This window comes from Triticum urartu, chromosome 2 (assembly GCF_003073215.2).
Source record: "Triticum urartu cultivar G1812 chromosome 2, Tu2.1, whole genome shotgun sequence".
Lineage (NCBI taxonomy): Eukaryota > Viridiplantae > Streptophyta > Magnoliopsida > Poales > Poaceae > Triticum > Triticum urartu.
Genome location: NC_053023.1, coordinates 148,439,095 through 148,459,835, shown reverse-complemented (window position 1 = coordinate 148,459,835; position 20,741 = coordinate 148,439,095).

Here is a 20,741-nt window from a genome sequence, read left to right as displayed (position 1 = left end):
TTTCCCAGCTCCCGATCCTTCTGTTGCTTTTACTGATCCTTGCTCCGCAGGCCCCTTCCAACCGAGCTCGCGGAGACGGCTGAGGTGCCGTCCCCCTTGGCTTCGCCTCCTCCACCGTCCTCAAACGCTCCGAGCAGCAGAGCCCTTGTGGTGAGGGCGATCAGAGAGGCGAACCGCCCCGAGGCGCATCGTGGCCCTGCGCACCTCGCGATCCTTCTGCGCGGGCCTTCTCGTGGCATAGCCAGCCTGCCATGGGCTTCTCGCCTGGTCGTGGACTGCGATTGGCTGAGGCGCTCCCTGCGCTCTTCATCCGGGGACGGGCTGGCTCCAGGCCGGGCTTCTGGCGTGGCGTGCCCGGCCGTCGCGAGGGTGCCAGCCCCCAGCCCCCTGCCCGGAGGGGGAGTGCTGATTCATGGCCCCCGGCGCTTGCTCGGGGCAGATGATGGTGTGGAAGACGTGCTCGAGCGCGCCCGGGAGCGTCGCGCTCTTCGCCAAGGATTCCTTCTAAGGGCGGCTGACGCGGTGAGCCTGCTTGGTGAGGAGCTTGCTGATGAAGACACGCGCCTTGAGGCCGAGGGACTGCCACTGGCTGCAGAGAGGTGCAAGCTGGAGGGCGCCATCGCCCTTGCGCGCAGTTAGCGCGATCTTGACGACACAGAGGCCAAGGCGTCGCTGGTGGCCTCTCGGGAGGCCTGATCTTGGGCCGCTGAGGAGGCCCGGGAAGCTGACCGGCGGCGAGAGGCGACGGAGGAGCGGGCTTGGGAGCTCCTGGCCTGGTGCCACTCACTGGAGGAGCAGGTGGAGCTGCGCGAGGCAGCCCTCGCGTCGATGAAGGTGGCCTATGGCGACCCAGCAGAGCTCCAGAAGCGTGAGGAGGCACTGACACTGGAAGCCGCCGAACATACCCGCGAGTACGAGCGTTTGGAGACGAGGGAGTGCTTGGTGACACGGGCGGAGGATGATGTCGCTGCACGGGAAGCCTGTGTCCTGGAGGAGGTCGGACGTCGGGTGGCGATGGCGCGCTTGAACCTCGAGCACGAGTTCGAGGAGAGGCTGGAGTTGATCCGGGCCGAGGTTGAAGGTAGGACTGCTGCCTTGAGGGCCAAGCTGGAGGAAGCGACGCGGCGGGCCGATGCTTTTCGGGCCGCACTTGAGGTAGCGCAAGGGGAGTCAACCACCTCCCAGGCCGAGGTGCTCCTTCTTCGCCATCGGGTGGAGGAGGTTGAGGTCATTGTGCGCCAGAATGCGGAGGAGATACGTCAGCGGCGGATCCTAGAGCATGAGCACGGCCCCATGCTCACCACACTCCGGGAGAGAGCCAACACAGCCTTGGGCAACATCTACGAGGCGGCTGTTGGCGAGCCACACGCAGTCAACTACGCCGGCAACCTTCAGTTCTTCACCGACGTGGTGACGCAGCTGGAGGCGCGGTCGGTCAGGGCTGACAGGTTGGTGGAGGAGAGGAGCCACGCCCTGCTCGGGCGCGCCATTTCTCGCGTCTTCAGCCATCTCCGGAACATGGATCCCCACTTCGATTTCGACGCCGCCATCGCCCTAGTCCCCCAGGCCGTCCGAGACGACCTGGCGCACTGGGTGGAAGACAACGTGGATGCTCTTGTCATGGCCTTCGCTTCAGATGACGACGGCGTGATCGTGGCTGCCGACGAGGGTGGTGTGGTGAACGGCCCTGACGCCGCTGGCGGCGACGCGGACAGTGATGGCGAGTTCAGCGACGCCAGCAACGGCTCGGGTGGTGCTCCTGAGGACGCATTGGGGGATTTATCTGACTGATTGTGCATCGTTCCTGCTTCCTTACCCTGCATGAATAGAACTTAGGTTTTCGCCTGATGGCTGTGAGAGCATTTTGGAGGGGGAGCCCCTCATGTAAAACTTGTGTTCATCATATTAGCAGACGCTACATTGCCCATGCGCCCGCGCCAAGTGGTTGGCTTAAGCGACGCACTGGTCGGCTAGTTTACCTTTGTCCCGTGCTGGCCCTGAGGCAGCCTGTGGGAGGCTGTGGTGTCCCGAGTGTTCCCTGATTGAATCCATAGGATCTGCAGTAAAACACCCTCCTGAGAGGACGCGGCGGCGGCAGTCTGGGCTGCGCGCAAGCTAGGCCTGACCTGGCTCGCGAGGGGCTCACAAGGGGAGGCAGCTGAGGCGAAGTGGTAACCAAAACGCGAGAAATTGCTCGAACGAGACTAAGCACCCCTTCCCCGAACACACGCAAATCTCAAATTCGAATCCAACTTGAATCCAGCGGGCGAAAGCAACGAAAGCAGACAAAAGGCCGCGTCCGGCACCTAATCTAGTCTTGGACATCTTCTCACCAGCGTGGAGCTAAGTGCTGCCACGGGGCGTGGGAGGGAGCCCCAAGGCCTGAGGCCGGCACCCCTGAGACTCCGGGGCGTGTACAGCCCCACTCATTATTACGTGAGAGTGTCACGGGGTGGCGAGCTTCACAGGCACTGGGCCTTCTTCACAGGTACCGGCCTTGCTTCATATCGCCAAACGAGGGCCCCGCCTTGCGCCACACTCTAGTGCCATCAACGACGACCGGAAACCAGGACGCCGCCGATGGGGTAGAGCGGTCGCTGTCGGCGTTCTGGGAACAGGGGTCCCCGGACTTGCCTGCCTGCGGCCTGCGGCGTGGCTCAAAGGGGGGCCCAGCGTGGCCGATCTTCACCAACACAAACCCAAGACCCTCGCGAGGGGCCAAGCCTCGCGGGGCGGACGACGTGGAGCTTCCTCAGGCACGGCCTCATCAGGCTGGCTCACGAGGAGGTGGAGAGACCAAGGCGGGGTACCTCACAAGGTGCCCGTGACGCAAGCCATGACAACCAAGGGCGCCAGGCGGGTGCCAGCCCGCGCAGTGTCCTCCTTTCCTCTTTGGTGTAAAGGGGGCAAGCGCAGCCGCGGAGTACCGAGGCATCAGGCAAAGGTTGCCGTTTTGGTGCAACAAGACCAAGACTGGGAGGACTGCAAGACGGAGGTCATCGTGGAGCCCAAGACGGCGTCACCACCAGAGCTTTGTGTAGGCGAAGACTACTTTTGTCAGGATAGCCTGTACTAGCTGTCCCCTTTCAAATTAGCCCGCCATTGTTGGCTCCCTTCCCGCTCGATATTTGGGAAGAGGAGCAGGGCCTCTATAAATAGGACTAGCCGCCCAAAGGAAAAGGGGAATCGAAGAGTTAAGAGGTGAGAGGTGAGAGGTTTTGAGAGAGGCATCATCAGTTGTAGAGAGAGAGAGAGAAGGGTGACTGAACCAGTATAAACCCTGTGTCTCTTGTGTTGTTCTTTCCATAGCTTAGTCCTTAGCGAGGCGGAGGGGTGCAGCTAGGTAGGAGGCGAAATCTCTACGCGCACCCCAGTGTTCGAACCTCAAGGGTCTGCCGGAACCCGAAATCCGACATTTGGCGTGCCAGGTAGGGGTGCGCTGGGATTCGTCTTCCACCACCCCGTTCTCCTCCGACCATCATGCCCATGTCTGACGCTCATCGGGCCCACGCCGAGCGCCGGGCTGCTCTCGCTTCCCGCATTGCCCAGACGGCCCCTGTCGGCGGGCGTCCTTGCCGTTCCCCGTCACCTGCCATCAACGCCACCACCGGCCTGGCGGGGGACGAGCAGCAAGCATCGTCTCAGCATCCGTCCGTGCGGCAAGACGGCCGCACCGCAACTCCCTCGCTCACCCCAGCTGGTTCTTCATCCCGCGCGCTCCGCGCGCTCCACGCGCCCATGGAGGCTCGAGCTGCGCTCATCGTGGCAAAAGAGCTACTGCGCTACCGTCCCATCGACGACGTCTACGAAGAATGGCTCCACCGCGTCACCGCACTCGTCCGCGCCGCAGGGGGCTCTCCTGCGCCGTCCGTTCCGCTCCACCGCACCCCGCCCCGTGCGGGCGATGAAGCTCCAGTGGCGCCCCGGCCGCCTCCTCCTCAGGAAGGCACCATGGCTCCAAGGCGCGTGGCCCCTGGGCGGAACCTGCTACGTCAGGTGCCAGCGCGGCAAGAGCAGAGCTGCCAAGAAGTCCCTCGCCCGCAAGAAGCTTCCCGGGCGCTCCCTGCTCCAGCACGTCGCGACCATGCTCCTGCTCCCGCACGTCAAGATCCTGCGCTGCTCCCAGCTGCGGCGTGTGGGGACATGCAAGACCAAGCTCTCCGTCACCCAAGGCCTCCCGTGGCCACAGCAGGCTGTCGCGCCTTCACCACCGAGCTACGCAGCATCGCGTGGCCGGGCAAGTTCAAGCTAGACCTGCCTCCTCGTTACGACGGCACGGCTGACCCTGCGGAGTTCCTCCAGATCTACGGGCTGGGCATCAAAGCTGCCAATGGAGATGAGAAGGTCATGGCGAACTGGTTCCCCATGGCGCTCAAGGACGGGGCCCGCACCTGGCTCCTGAACCTGGCTCCAGGCACAATCTCCTCCTGGGACGAGATGCGCACCCGCTTCATCGCCAACTTCCAAGGTACTCGCGACCGGCCACCCGCCGTGAGCGACATGCGCCGCATCAAGCAACAGCCCGGGGAGACCCTGCAGAAGTACATCCAGCGCTTCAACAATGCACGCCTCAAGATTCCCAAGGTGACTGAGGAGGCCATCATCTCAGCCTTCTCCGACGACGTGCGCGACGTCAAGATGAGGGAGGAGCTAGCGATGCATGAAGACCTGTGCACTTCCTTGGAGCTGTTCAACCTGGCAACCAAGTGTGCCAGGGCCGAGGAAGGGCGTCTCTCCCTCCTTGAGCTGCCTGCCGCAGACCTAGAAGAGAAGAAGCCCAAGGCCAAGGATGTGAAGCGCAAGGGGGCTGCCGTGCTCGCGGCAGAACCAGACACCAAGCGGGGCAGAGATCAGCCCGAACCTTCCAAGGGCAGCCGGTACTGTGTGTACCACGACCTCCACACCCACAACACCAATGAATGTCAAGAGCTCTGAGCCGTGTGAGAAGGAAGGATCGGCCGTCGCCCTGACCGCGGTGACCGGGGCTACGGTCGAGGAGGAGGAAGGAACGCAGGATGCTGGGAAGACCGTGGCCCGCGCCAAGGGTGGTGTGATCAACCTCGCGAGGATCGCTGGCAAGACCCGCCTCGCGAGGGAGACTGGAGGGATCAGCCTCGCGAGGATCGCCCGCAACGCAACGCAGGCCTCCCTCCACTGCCGCCGCAGCCAAGGAGAAACGAGGACCACCACCAGGACGAGAGGGCTGGGGGCTTCCAGGAGCCGCGCGCGATCGCCTGCATCCTAGGCGGGGCTCAAGCCCCAGCCTCTCAATGCATCTTCAAGCAGTTCGCCCATGAAGTGAACGCAGTCCTCCCCAGGCTCGAAGCCACGCACCCTCTTAGGTGGTCGGCGTGCGCCATCACGTTCAGCTCAGCAGATCAGCTCAAGTGTGCGGCTAGAGCCGGAGTCCTCCCGATGCTTTGTTCCCCAATCGTTAGCAACGTGGTGGTCACCAAGACCCTCATCGATGGCGGGGCAGGGCTCAACGTCCTGTCCGTGGAAACATTCAACAATCTCCAAGTGCCCTACAGCCAGCTTCAGCCAACCAAGCCTTTCTCCGGTATCACCGACGGCTCCACGGTCCCGATTGGGTAGGTCCGCCTCCCTGTCACCTTCGGGGCACGCGACAACTACCGCACCGAGCTCATCGACTTCGACGTCGCTCACATTCGCCTGCCGTACAACGCCATCCTTGGGTACCCAGCGCTGGCCAAGTTCATGGCCGTAACTCACCATGGCTACAACATCCTCAAGATGCCAGGAAGTGGCGGAGTCATCACGGTGCCCTGTGAAGAGAAGGATGCGGTGTGTTCCCTGGAACGAGCCTTTCAGGCCGCGTCACTGGAAGACCCAGATCGCGGAAGTAGGAGGCCTCCCGAGACCGCCCCTAAGAAGAAGGAGACATCATCCGGCCCGACCACTCAGGAGGCAGGCCCCTTTGGGCCCGTGCCTGCCCAGGGGGAACCTCCTTCCATCGCATAGGAAAGCGCGCCCGGCACCCTCCTCAGGCAGGGCTCGGGGGCTCTCCCCTGGAGGGCCACCGACCTAGCTAGGGTCACGAGGGAGGAGCTTGGGCACCGCATGGAGGCATGTTTCGAAGCATGTTTCCCCCAAGAAGGAGCAAGGCAAGGAGAGCCAGACCCTCCGGAGTTCGTCAGCAAGGCCATTCAGGAGCTACAGGAGTCAAGAGTCATGAAAGGCGGCCGCCGCCTACCAGCAGTGGCTCCCCATCCAGGCGAGGATGGTGGGCTGCGCGTCTGCATCAACATACCAGGGCTCAACCGAGTCGCCTCTCTGGAGCGCCTCTGGCCCTCGCGAGTGGGGCGCTGCGGAGGACCACCCCACAGCTATGTTCGCATGCCTTACGGCTTGCTAAACGTGGCTGCCACGTACCAGCGCCTCATGAGGGGCATCACGGAGGCACGAGAGGCCAGGCGTTCCGCAACCCTGGCGGGGATGGAGATGGTCCGCGAGGAGCCGCCAGCGCCTCCGGAGCTTCCCGAGGCCCCTGGGCTTGGGGGCTCGTGAGGATCGGCTTCCGCAGCCCACCGAGTCTGCTACACCAATGCTCCTTCGTCCTCAACGTCATCAGGTGACATCTTTCGAGTTTCATTTCCAGCTAGGAGCGCCCCCCACGGCTGCATTATTCCCAGGCCGCATGGGTCCGTCCCAGCGGCATGTATCCCATTTGCGTTTATTTCCGGTTATGCGTTAGACCCACCATGCTTGATTATTTGATGTCGGTCCACGGCACCTCTTCTTCTCCATGCCGACCACTTGCACGTTAAAGGGGGGGTACCTGAGCATCGCGACTCAGGGCTCTTACTGGCTCTCCAGCCCTCACCCTCTAGCCTTGTCCACGGCATCGCGACCTGGCATACCAGCGACGGCTGAGACCAGCTCGAGGGCCGGGACCCGAGGACGTAGAGTGCCGACATCTAACCAAATTTGCAGGGACACATCACAAGATAAGGCCCAGTGCCAGGCGCAACCCGCCTAGAGGTAGGGCCCCGTGAGTCCGGCGCTGGCTCACGGGTGCCCAGATACACCTCGCCAGGCCCTACCGTGCCAGCCACGTGTCAGGGCGGGGCTGTACACGCCCCGGGGGCTCCTCCCGGAGGGGGCCCCCTCCCACGTACCAGTGGAAGCACCATGCTCCGCGCTGGCTGACGACACTGCCGAGGAGCGGCTATGCCCGTACACATACAGAAGCGCTATGCTCCGCGCTGGTGATAAACAACTGAGGGTGGCCCCCTGGCCACATCAACCTCAGGGAGCCCAGAGCTCAGTGTCTAGCCTCATCGTAACGCCTCCCCTCGGGAGTGCCGCTCGAGGGGGCTGGGCACGGGGGCTGCGCCTGGGTCACACCCAGACGCACGCCGCCCAGCCAGGTCCCCCCGGGCCTGGTTCATCGCGCGTCTCTCCCCGAGCGGAGCCAAGGTACGAAGGTCGTTTGAGCGTCAAGGGGGACTCCTAAGCATCGCGACTAAGGAGCCTAACTGGTCACGTAGCCCCTCACTCCTTAGTTCCGAAAGGCTAACGGCGGTTGAGGTATGCGCGCGGCCGGGCTCTGCAGACGTAGAACGGTAGATCCACCCACATCACACCTCCCTACTTGTTGTTCGTGCGCCAAGGGGGACTCCTGAGCATCGCGAATCAGGAGCCTAACTTGTCATGTAGCCCCTCACTCCTTGGCCCCGTCCTGGTTTCCGGTCGGGACCAACGTTGGGTGAGGCATGCACGGAGCCGGGCTCTGCCGGCGTAGAACATAAGCAAGTAGGAAGGAAAAGCGCAAATTTTAAGGAATTCAAAAGCAAATATTACAGTCCACACTGTTATCTCAATGCCAAATGCAATTTTAAACGCCTCCCAGAGGCATGATACATGTGCAGGAATTAAAGGCAGGACAGGAGCCACGGCGGAGTCACTTGTCCGTGGTGGAGCAGCGCGGAGTATGTTCGCCTCATGGAGCAGTGGGGTCGGCAGCGCCTTGCTTTGGCTTGGTGCTGAAGTCCCGGAACTTCCCTAGCAGAGCCTCCGCGCGACCCTTCACGGCCTCGGCAGCGGCAGCGGCACGCTCGTCGCTTACTGGCTCCAGCAGGCTATCGAGGTCGACGCCGGGATCGTGAAGGTAGATGTGGGTGAGGACCCGCATCAGTGCTGCAGAAGACAGGACACACACCTCGGCCTCGGCCGTGGGACCAAGGCCAAGGGCGACATCTTCAAGAGCGCGAACCAGGAAGGGAAGCAGCTTGGCGGGGCCGTCCTCGGCGCTAGCCAGCGGGCTCTCCAGGCCACTGTCGTAAAGCGTCCTTAGCGAGGAGCGAGCCTTTGCCTCCATCTCCGTGAAGGCCACGCGGTCCTCGGCAAGAACCAGGGCCTTGTCATCCAGCTTGGCCTTCCTCGCCCCCAACTCCTGCTCCAGCGCGCCTAGGCGGTCACGGCGTTTCCTGAGCTTGACCTCCCTCTCCTTGATGGCCGCCTCGCGAGCCTTCACGCCTTCTTCCTGCTCTTGGCGAAGGCGGACCTCGTTCGCGAGCTGGTCCCGCAAGTCTTGCAGTTCGTCCTCCAGCGCCTTGCAACGTCCACGGACGTCGACCACCTCCCCCAGGGCTGCGTCATGAGCAGCCTTCGCCTCAAGGACGGCCTGCTTCTCCTCGTCGCAAGCCGTCGAGGCCTGGACCAGCGCCGCCCGAATCGAAGCGTCGGAGCGAACCCATCCTGAAGCCAGCTCCAAGCGCCCGGCCACCAAGCGGGGGTCGGCACCAAGAAGATCCTGCCGCAGTCGTTCCAGCTCAGCAACAGCACGATCCAGAACGGCATAAGGGGTCGGAGAGACAGCAGCCAGTGGAGTAGGAGGAGAAGGCGGCAGCGCGGCCACAGCATCCTGAGGCGGGGTCTGCCGCGCCCCAATGGCTGAAGTGGCGGCGGCAAGCAAGGACACCTCGGGAGTCACTTGGGCCGAGGGGGCTGAGCTCGCCCTAGCCGGCTCAGCCAGGCCTCGTGAGGACGGCCGGGCAGGAGAAGCCTGTGCGTCGCGGTCACCCTCCTTCGCGGGCAGAGGCGCTGCCACGGATGGAACCTCAGGAGCTCCCTTCGGCTTCTTTGCTGCGGGCGCCAGCCTATCCAAGAGATGCGGACGTCAAGCCTTAGAAGCAGAGCAAGAAATAAAGACAAGAATCAAATGCTTACGGGTCGTCGCCAGTGAGCTCAAGCGGCCCCTGATTCTCGAGATAAGTCACCACCCGGAAGCGCCAGCTATCGTGGCATCATCCCTGCACCTAATGCAATCCCATGATAGCGACGCCGCTCTCCTTTCTCACCGAACGACGGCTGCTTGAGCGCCAAAGGGGACCTCCTGAGCATCGCGACTCAGGGGCTCTTACCGGACTCCGGGTCGCTCACCTCCTGGCCTTGACCATGGCATCGCGACCTGGCATACCAGCGACGGCTGAAGCCGCCTTGGGACTGGGACCTGTCGGCACAGAGCACCAAGCCCTCATGAGGTTCGAAAGGGAGGACTGAGCTAAAATGGAATGAGCAACTCGCACAATTCTACGACAAGGGTTATATTAACAAAACAGGATCACAGGCACCTTACAAACCCCCACGGGACACGTCTTTGATTCCTCGCAGGGAACAGATCCTAAAGGGACACAAACTACACGCGTCCCTGCAAAATACGCCATCATCAACAGTGGGCCTCCAAGCACCGACGCCAACTCCATCCAGATCAGAGTCGGCGGCGGCCTGACGAGCCCGCCCTACTCCAGGAGCGGCGCTGGCTCGGGGGCTCGTAGCTGTCGTCGCTCGTCTCCGGAGTCGCGAAGAGCTTGCCGGAGTCGCTGGAACCTCCGACGCCTCCACCGCCTGAGGAGCCGCCAAGGGAGCGGTTGGCGGGCCCAGTCCTCGTCACAGCAGGGTCCTGGCCACCTCCCCCGGGGCAGCACTCCAGCCGACGCCCGCTCGCATCAAAGACCTTGAAGAACATCACCGAAGCACCATCGTACTCCAAGTGGATCGTGAGGGCGCCTCTTGTCCTGCAAACCCGGGCGATCTCGCTCCAGCCCCGAGTCATGAAGTCCTCGCCGGGGGCAATGACCGCGACCTCTGCCTCGGTCGCGAGGGTGCTGCAGCCGGCGTGCTGCAGCCAAAACTCCGGGAGTTCTCCCTGCGGGATGATGGAGGCAAAGAAGGGAGGAAGGCGAATCCAAGACTGAGGAGGCATGGCGACGTGGAGCACGAACTCTCGGGAGGAGCCCTTGGTGTGGACCCCAGGGGGGACGACCCACACCTTCGTGACTCGTCGGCGCCGACGGCGGCGCCGCCCGTGGCGATCAGCATCAGCTCCTTTAGGGCCCTCTATGTGGGCGTACAAGGCAAGCGGGAACCCCGGCGGAGCCCGCTCGCACCAAGGCCTCGACACCACCTGATGGGCCCCCTCGTCCGGGCCACGGAGGACAAGCCGTTTCTTCGGCGGGAGCGGGTCTGGTTCCTCTCAGGGAGCCTTTCCCTTCTCTGCCGTCGTGAACTGGCGGATCGGAGCCATCGCAGCAAGACGGAGCAAGGACCGGGAAGAAGGAGAAGCAAGGAGGGATGGACTGGAAGGGCACGCGTTGTTCCGTACTTATGGCCGGCGAAGGCCAACCGCCGACCTCCACGATTGCAGGTAATCATGACCCACTTTGCATGCAGGGACTTGTCCAGTCCGTGCAGTTGCCGAGGCGCCATTGGGAAGTGGAGGCGCCCACGTCCAATCAACCTCCACGCGGTGCCCAAGGCCGCAGGCTGTTAGGGCCCACGGCGCTTCGCTCTTGCCCTTCCGCCTCCCTGCACGTCCAAGTCCAGGCACGCCTTGGGCCCGGGGGCTACTGTCGGCGTTCTGGGAATGGGGGTCCCTAGACTTGCCTGCCTGCGGCGTGGCTCAAAGGGGGGCCCAGCGCGGCCCATCTTCACCAACACAAACCCAAGACCCTCGCGAGGGGCCAAGCCTCGCGGGGCGGATGACGCGGAGCTTCTAGGAACGGCCTCATCAGGCTGGCTCACGAGGAGGCGGAGAGACCAAGACGGGGTACCTCACGAGGTGCCCGTGACGCAAGCCATGACGACCAAGGGCGCCAGGCGGGTGCCAGCCCGCGCAGTGTCCTCCTTTCCTCTTTGGTGCAAAGGGGGCAAGCGCAGCCACGGAGTACCGAGGCATCAGGCAAAGGTTGCCGTTTCGGTGCAACAAGACCATGACCGGGAGGACTGCAAGACGGAGGTCATCATGGAGCCCAAGACGGTGTCACCACCAGAGCTTTGTGCAGGCGAAGACTACTTTTGTCAGGATAGCCGGTACTAGCTGTCCCCTTTCAAATTAGCCCGCCATTGTTGGCTCCCTTCTCGCTCGATATTTGGGAAGAGGACCAGGGCCTCTATAAATAGGACCAGCCGCCCAAAGGAAAAGGGGAATCGAAGAGTTAAGAGGTGAGAGGTGAGAGGTGAGAGGTTTTGAGAGAGGCATCATCAGTAGTAGAGAGAGAGAGAAGGGTGACTGAACTCCTCCCAGCGGTTCATCCCCCTGGCCAAGAACGGACCCTCGCGAGGCTGTTCTTCCTTGTATTGTTCATCATCATCAGCCCAAGAGGCAATCCACCACACCACACACTGGAGTAGGGTATTACACCACGACGGTGGCCCGAACCAGTATAAACCCTATGTATCTTGTGTTGTTCTTTCCATAGCTTACGCCTTAGCGAGCCGGAGGGGTGCAGGTAGGTAGGAGGCGAAATCTCCGCGCGCACCCCAGTGTTCGAACCTCAAGGGTCTGCCGGAACCCGAAATCCGACAGTCGCCAGCGGTTCCCCCGACGACCACAGGTCCTCCGCCAGGGGCAGGCCCTGAGGCACCTCCCCAGCAGAGGGCCTACCTCCTGAGAACACCTTGCTCCGAACGCCGCGGTGGTGATGTCAGATCTCGGCCCCTCTCCTGCAGCCCCCTGCGCCCTCCTCCCGAGGGGTAGGAGACTGTGGGAGCGGGGCAGCTGCTCGCTGTGGCGACCTGCACCTCCTGCAATCCATGATTAGCGTATGCCTGCTCCTGAGGAATTAGCGTTACCCGATAATCGTTGCCTCCAGCGTGGCCAGTGGGACCGTCCCGGGACTCCTGGAAGGGCTCAGCTTCTGGCACCTCGTCCCCCCAGCTTGGGCTGAGGAGCGAGCCTTGTTCGCCCTCGTGAGGGTGTCCTTGGTCCATCATGAGGGGCACGTATTCTTCTGGCGCCGTCATCCCGAAGGCCATGCCGTAGTGCTCCGCGTGCCACGCAGCTCTGCTTGACGCACCCACCGTGGGGTGGTAGCGCGGCTGTCCACTGGGGCCGTGGGTCACGTCGAGTCCTTCTTCTTCGCGGACCAGGAGCGGGGGCAGTGCCGCCGCCGGTCCGGTGCTGACAGCTTCGCTGGCGTTGGAGTTGCCTTGGAGCCCGCGGGGGCGCGTGGAGCCCCCGCGCGGGCCGCCCTGGGCTTGAGATGAGAGCTGGGTGCAGAAGGGGTGAGCCCCCGAGGCGGCGAATCCCAGGAGCTCTACCACTCGCTCCAGCAGCACGTCGCGGCCGCCCTCTAGCAGCCTGCACTGCAGCAGCTCCCGGGCCACCGTGAGCCCGGCCCTCGAGTTCGCCTGCCCCCGGCGGGTGTACGGTGTCGTGGTCGCGGTGTGATTGGAGGCCCTTGCTGCCGACCGCGCCTGCCGCGGTGTGAGAGCTGTCAAAGCCTGTCCGCGTCGCCCGCGGCCCGCAGCGCCCTGTGGACCGCGAGCTGCCTGGGGCACGGGGTCGCCCAAGGCGAGCGGCTCTGCGCGGGCGGGCCACGCCGCCCATGGATCTAGGTTGCCCTCCTGGTCGCCGGACATGGTGATGACGACGCGACGGGGCACGAAGCGGTAGAAGGTGGATTCCGGTGCACCCCTACCTGGCGCGCCAAATGTCGGATTTCGGGTTCCGGCGGACCCTTGAGATTCGAACACTGGGGTGCGCGTGGAGATTTCGCCTCCTACCTACCTGCACCCCTCCGCCTTGCTAAGATCTAAGCTATGGAAAGAACAGCACAAGAGACACAGGGCTTATACTGGTTCGGGCCACCGTTGTGGTGTAATACCCTACTCCAGTGTGTGGTGTGGTGGATTGCCTCTTGGGCTGATGATGATGAGCAATACAAGGAAGAACAGCCTCACGAGGGTCTGTTCTTGGCCGGGGGGGATGAACTGCTAGGAGGAGTTCAGTCACCCTTCTCTCTCTCTCTCTCTTCTCGATTCTCTCTCTGATCGATCTCCAACCCTCTCTACCCCGGGGGTGGCTAGTCCTATTTATAGGCAAAGGCCCTGGGCCTCTTCCCAAATATTGAGTGGGAAGGGCGCCAACAATTGGCCATTTTGAAGGGGAACATCTGGTACACTTATCCTGACTAAAGTTGGTCCTCGCTTGCCAAAGGCTTTGTTGGTGACGCTGGCTTGGGCTCCACAATGACTTCTTCCCTGCCGTTGGACTGGTCTTGGTCTCGTTGCACCGAAATGGGTGCCTTTGCTTGATGCTCTCGCCTGCGCTTGCTCCCTTTGCACCAAAGAGGAAAGGAGGACACTGCGCGGCTGGCGCCCGCCTGGCGCCTTTGGTCGTCATGGCTTGCGTCACGGGCACCTCGTGAGGTACCCCGCCTTGATCTCTCCGCCTCCTCGCGAGCCAGCCTGATGAGGCCGTGCCTGAGGAAGCTCCGCGTCGTCCGCCCCACGAGGCTTGGCCCCTCGCGAGGGTCTTGGGTCTATGTTAATGAAGATGGGCCGTGCTGGGCCCCCCTTTGAGCCACGCCGCAGGCCGCAGGCAGGCAAGTCTGGGGACCCCCGTTCCCAGAACGCCGACAAAGTGGTCGGATAGTTCAAGAGTGAGATTTGCTCCTCCGACGATGAAGAGATATTCTTAGGGCCCTTTCGGTGTCACGGCATCAATCATAGTCTGGCCAGACATAGGTGACTTCATCACAGGGATGCCAGAACACAATAACGAGAAAGAAGAACAAAGTAAAGGGGATTTTGGTATAATGAGCATAGTGACGACTCAGGAGGATACCGATGCATCCCAGGTTCTGTGAAGTATGACGAAGCAAAGGGAACATCACATGATAACCAAAAGTTCACTCGAATATCATTCATGTGCTTATAGGGATCGATATGGACGTCCACAGTCCCACTACCAGTCATTGAACAAACGATTTCGACCATGTCTATGAGTTACCGAACCTACAAAGTGCCAAGCTTAAGGAAATCATGATCTTCTGAGTGTTAATAGGACAAGATTCATGAGAATATATTTGTGTAATTGTGTCATGAATATTTGTAATAGTTCCAAGAGGATCTAGAAGCGTTTCGGGGTCACCGGAAGGGTTTCAGTGAATATCGGGTAATACCGGGTATTATCGATATATTATATATAGGTGAATTTTCTTTTCCAGAGATGTTAATATACATATATATAACGCTGAAGAAGTATTTAGAAAATTTTATATTTAATTTAAATATTAATGGGCCTTAAAAGGCCAAGAGGTGGAAGGGATTATGGGCCACAAGGGCCCATAAGGAAGTGGCGCCCCCTTGCCATCTCCCCAAGGAGGGTCTTTCCCTCCTCGGGGTTTTTGCTCTATCCGATAAACAAGTTTTGGAGCCTCCTCTAGTTCTTCTAGTTCTAAATCTAGTTGGTCCTAGTTGACTAATTAGAGCTAGGCTAATCCTCTTGTCCTCATAATTAGAAGTCCTGCGTGGTTCTAATCTCCTCTCTCTAATTCTCCGGCGACGATTTCCTCTGGGCGGCGAAATGTTGCCAGATCATGAAGGCCGCACGCTCACAACCTAGTAGAGAGGTCGTGCTTTCGGTCTTCGGTTTGAGGGACTGTTCGTGGGCAGTACGAGTGATCGTTCATAAATGGTTCGAGGAACTCCACGAATGATCTACACCGATACGTTCTTATTCTGCTAAAACTCGGTGACGGTAACGATCGTGATTCCAATCCTTTATGCATATTCATATTGATATTGGGTGATCATAGCCGCAGATTTTTTTTGTTTTCTACTACGTTTCCCAATAATGGCATCATGAGCAGTTATATGAGTAGGTGCAGGTTGCAATCTAGATCACATGTGATTCTGAGGTTTGATGTTCTTGATATGCTTCCCTCAAGTGTTGCTTCGGTTCAATTCATCGATGGCATGGTGTCGCTTTTCAAAAGGCTCTGGCAATTGATCGGCTCTGGCCAACGACGATCTCCTGATAGTTCCTTGGGCTTCACCATAGTTGAGAATAGTGAACTGCACGTACACAAGAGGGTGCTGAAGATGGATGATCTTCAAGGGGGTCAGACGCATTTGCCGAAGTTTAGTGTGGGGCTAGAGATGTTTAAATAAGTCTCTTGTTTCACACACCCTGAAACTTAATCTAGCATCAAGAATCATCGCCTTAATTATGGATGTAGGTAGCTAGTATTACCTTTTTAAACTGGTTAGCCGCGTAACTAATTTTTTTCTAAAACCAATTAGAGGACGTCTAACTTGGTTTTGCATGTTATGCATATAATGTGGTATAGCCTTTGTCATGATAATGAGTTTATGTATGATATGGTTATATGTTGTAATGTTAAGTGGCCTACGCGTCACAGCAAGATGGATGGAGCCACGAGATTGCCACGTTAATGTAAATACCATAGAGATAGCCTACGTGTTACAGGTGACAACGGCAAACCGTACATGGAGCACCCTGACGTGGAGAAGGTGTACTTGGCGTGGGACGAGGAGCTATAATTTTGTGCCATGACGGAATTTCTAAATATGGTGCCACCATGAAGTTTTCTGAAATGGTCACCACGACAATGTTACTGAAATTGCCGCCAGGATAACGTTTTTGAAACGAATGCCATGACAACAAAATAGTGTCCATCACGACACTTCAACCGGAGATTGAAGATGATCACGGAGATTCCCGGTGCCCAGGGCTTTACCATATCATTCTTTTATGAACTGGCTCAGATGTTTATCCCTTTGTTGTTTGCACCCTTTGATTGTGCAGTAGTCAATTATTAGGGTGATCTCTCACAGTAAATATCAAGTTAAAAGGTGCTCTTCCTAGTGTTGCCACCGTTTATAACATGTGGCCTTTCAAAGTAGTACATGCTACCATGAGTACAAACGAGAAGTGAAGTGTCAGGCTGGTGAGGTAGGACTTCACAACAGAAACACTCGATTGCCTTTAAGTTCTAGTAGAAAAGTTCTGAGCTTGGAGCATGAACCATTGAAAGATGAACAAGAATCGTATGGAGATATGATTGGCAAAGGATGGCATACCGGTTGAAATTCACATCATATGAGATGCTACCATCCATAGGTGTGAATGAGATTAGGATCTTGAATCACTTAATTTCAATTATGAGAGATATTGATTTGAGTGGGAGTGCACTTTATATTAAAGATTTGTTAAACACTAGTGCAACATTAATTATGAATAAATTTCTAAATGTATTTTGTGTTATCATTATAGATCAATGGCTCACAATATGTTCAACTTAGTCCCTATGTTGGAGAAAGAAAAGTTGGCTGCTAATGGTGGAAACTATGCGGATTGGATCTGGAACCTGAGATTTATTCTCAGGAGTGTTAAGGAGTATGCGCTGGATCAGCCCCTAGGTGATGCTCCTGGAAAGGATGCAACACTAGAATAAGTTGCAACTTACGCTACTCGTAGTGATGACTACGATTCAGTCCAGTGCCTCATGTTGACTTGCATGGATCATGAACTACAGAAATGTTTTGAACGGTCCACTACTCAATTCATAATTGGGTCACTGGAAGTTCTATAAAAGAAGCAGGCAAAAGGATCGATGTTTTTAACTAACCAAGGCCTTGATTGAATGCAAGATGAAATAGGGTTCCTCAATGAGTGAGCATATAGTGAAGCTTGCTGGCTATTTTGATAGACTGGCTTCTCTAGAATTTGGAATTCCGCCAATACTCAGTACATATAGTGTGCTTTCTTCACTCCCCCCATCTTATACGATGTCTTTATCATGAATTACAACATGAATGGGATTGAGAAAAGTGCAAACGAGTTGTTTGCTATGCTCAAAATTGTGGAAGCGGGAATGCAGAAGAACAGGATAGTGTTGATGATCAACAAGACAACCAGTTTCAAAAAGAATGGCAAGTCCAAGAAGAAGAAATCTACTGAAGCCAGTAAGACCGAGTCTCAGAAGAAGAACAAGGGTGGAACCTCTAAAGAGACTTACTGTTTCTACTGCAAGCAGAAGGGACACTAGAAGCGTAATTGCAAGAAGTATTTGGCGGATAAGAAGAATTGTCTTCCGGTAAAGGTATAATCGTTATACAAAGTTAATGTTATTATGCTTGTAAAAAATTGTATTTCATGAGTATTTGATACTGATCGGTTGCTCTCATTTTGCAAACCGATACAGGTACTACAGGGAGCTCACAAGGAGACAAGAAATGAAGTCATGATACAAGTCGGGAATGGTGATGGGATCGCTGCTCAAAGACCATCAAAGTCATGTCTTTAGTTTACCTTCAAGATTTATCCTAGCACTTAAATAATAGTTATTTTGCTTCGGAGTTACGTAATGCATTATCCTACAGGTTGCGTGATGGATATTCTTATATGTTTTAAACAATAGTTGTTCGGATGATCATGAGAATATGGTTTTTGATTAAACCTCTATTATGTGATGGTTTATTCATGATGAATCTTGAAGTGTATGATCTGTACCATTAAAGCTAAACATCTTAAGAAGACTGATGTAACCACTTGTTTGTGTGACACTCCTTAGTTATATCAGATAATTGATCTCAATAGAGATGAAGTATAAAAATATTTTATTTGAATAGACTCAATACATTGTGATGTATAAAGTCTGATGGATATAACAGGGGCACGGTGAATAATTATACTTCATCGAAGTTATGAGTAAATATGATTAACTTGATAAAATATAAGGACTGAAATATTTGAAATAGTTCAAAGAAATTCAGGAAGAAGATATAACATCATTATGACAAAAGATAAAAGGATTCTTCTTCCGTATATCTAAGTCATAAGTTTAGCAAGGAATTGAATAATTATAGAATAATTATTACGATACGCTTTTATTAAATTTTGGGGATCTATAAATGAAACAACATTATATTCACTAAACCGATGCACCATCTAAAGAATTTGATAAAACTATAAAGAAGGATAGAAAAATATTTCAGACCATTGCTTGATTGTAGGTTTTGTATTTCTCACACAAAATTATAAAGGACAAAAGTGTTTCTCAAGAGAATGAATATTTTCATGAAAAGGTTTACTCGTTAAAAGAAATAAGTGAGAAGATGATACAGCTTATTGAGATTATTGAATCTCCGACTTAAGTTAAGATAAGACTAAACCAGAAATGTTCTGGAGTATGTTTGTCTGCAGAACTAAGCAAAAGAATCTACTACATAAGATGTAGAAGTTTTAGTTAAGACTATAACAAAATGCAAACGTCAGGAAATATTATTGAATCTACTGAATATTTCATCTTAGAAGAAGATGAATCTTGCGCACTACGAGGAAGCAGTGATGGCATCCAGCTAAAGAGGTATTACTCAAACCATTGAAATCCAAATTGATGTCCATATGCAAGGAACAAGTTGTAAACTTGGAGAAACCTTCAAAAGGTGTATACATGGATCTTCAAATATTCATGGATAGTGACCCTAAAATAAACATTTTTACAAAAGGGTTTTATAGGAATGCAAGAGTTGATCTTGTCAAATTTCTTGTTAGTAGTAATACATGATTACAGTGGTGAGTGTTGTATATTGACATGTAATAAGATGAGTAAAAAAACTATTTTGAAAAGGATTCCAAAGGGATGTATATAAGATACAACCAAAAGTTTTTGTTGGGAATAATGAAATGATATAAATATTTTAAAGCCATGTATATGGTTTGAGATAAAGTATCAAGTAGTTGGAAATTTGATAAAGTAATTGGAGAATTTGAAATTTATCAAGAAGCTTGGTGATACAAGAAGTTTAGTGGGAGCTCTATGACATTTTTTTATCTTACATATATTTGACATATCACTTTATCAAAAATAATATGAAGTATATTGGCACAAAAGATTAAAATCAAGTTCTAAAAGGACTTAGAATTATTCGATGAAAATCTATATAGATAGATTGAAACATCTCATTATGCTAAGGCATGTAGTGTGACAAAGTTTTAAAGAAGTTTAAAAGGATAAAATGTTTTCTCAAAATGTCACTGATGTCAACTACACAACCTTCTTCTTGTAGACATTGTTGGGCCTCCAAGTGCAGAGGTTTGTAGGACAGTAGCAAATTTCCCTCAAGTGGATGACCTAAGGTTTATCAATCCGTAGGAGGCGTAGGATGAAGATGGTCTCTCTCAAGCAACCCTGCAACCAAATAACAAAGAGTCTCTTGTGTCCCCAACACACCCAATACAATGGTAAATTGTATAGGTGCACTAGTTCGGCGAAGAGATGGTGATACAAGTGCAATATGGATAGTAGATAATAGTTTTTGTAATCTGAAATAATAAAAACAGCAAGGTAGCAAGTGATAAAAGTGAGCGTAAATGGTATTGCAATGCGTTGAAACAAGGCCTAGGGTTCATACTTTCGCTAGTGTAAGTTCCCTCAACAATACTAACATAATTGGATCACATAACTATCCCTCAACATGCAACAAAGAGTCAATCCAAAGTCACTAATAGCGGAGAACAAACGAAGAGATTATGGTAGGGTATGAAACCATCTCAAAGTTATTCTTTCCAATCAATCCGTTGGGCTATTCCTGTAAGTGTCACAAACAACCCTAGAGTTCGTACTAGAATAACACCTTAAGATACAAATCAACCAAAACCCTAATGTCACCTAGATACTCCAATGTCACCTCAAGTATCCGTGGGTATGATTATACGATATGCATCACACAATCTCAGATTCATCTATTCAACCAACACAAAGGACCTCAAAGAGTGCCCCAAAGTTCTACCGGAGAATCACGACGAAAACGTGTGCCAACCCCTATGCATAGGTTCCCAATGTCACGAAACCCGCAAGTTGGTCACCAAAACATACATCAAGTGGCACGTGGTATCCCATTGTCACCACAGATATCCACGGCAAGACATACATCAAGTGTTCTCAAGTCTTTAAAGACTCAATCCGATATAACTTCAAAGGGGAAACTCAATTCATTACAAGAGAGAAGAGGGGGAGGAGAAACATAAGATCCAACTATAATAGCAAAGCTCGCGATACATCAAGATCGTGCCATCTCAAGAACACGAGAGAGAGAGAGAGAGAGATCAAACACATAGCTACTGGTACATACCCTCAGCCCCGAGGGAGAACTACTCCCTCCTCGTCATGGAGAGCACCGGGATGATGAAGATGGCCACCGGTGAGGGATTGCCCCCTCCGGCAGGGTGCCGGAACGGGTCTAGATTGGTTTTCGGTGGCTACGGAGGCTTCTGGCGGCGGAACTCCCGATCTATCTTGCGTTCTGGAAGTTTTAGGTCACGTAGGTATATATGGGTGCAGGAGGTATGTCAGGGGAGCCACGAGGGCCCCACGAGACAGGGGGGCGACCTAGGGGGGCGCCCCCCACCCTCGTGAGCACCTCCTTCCTTCCTTGACATGAGGTCCAAGTCCATCGGGTGGCTT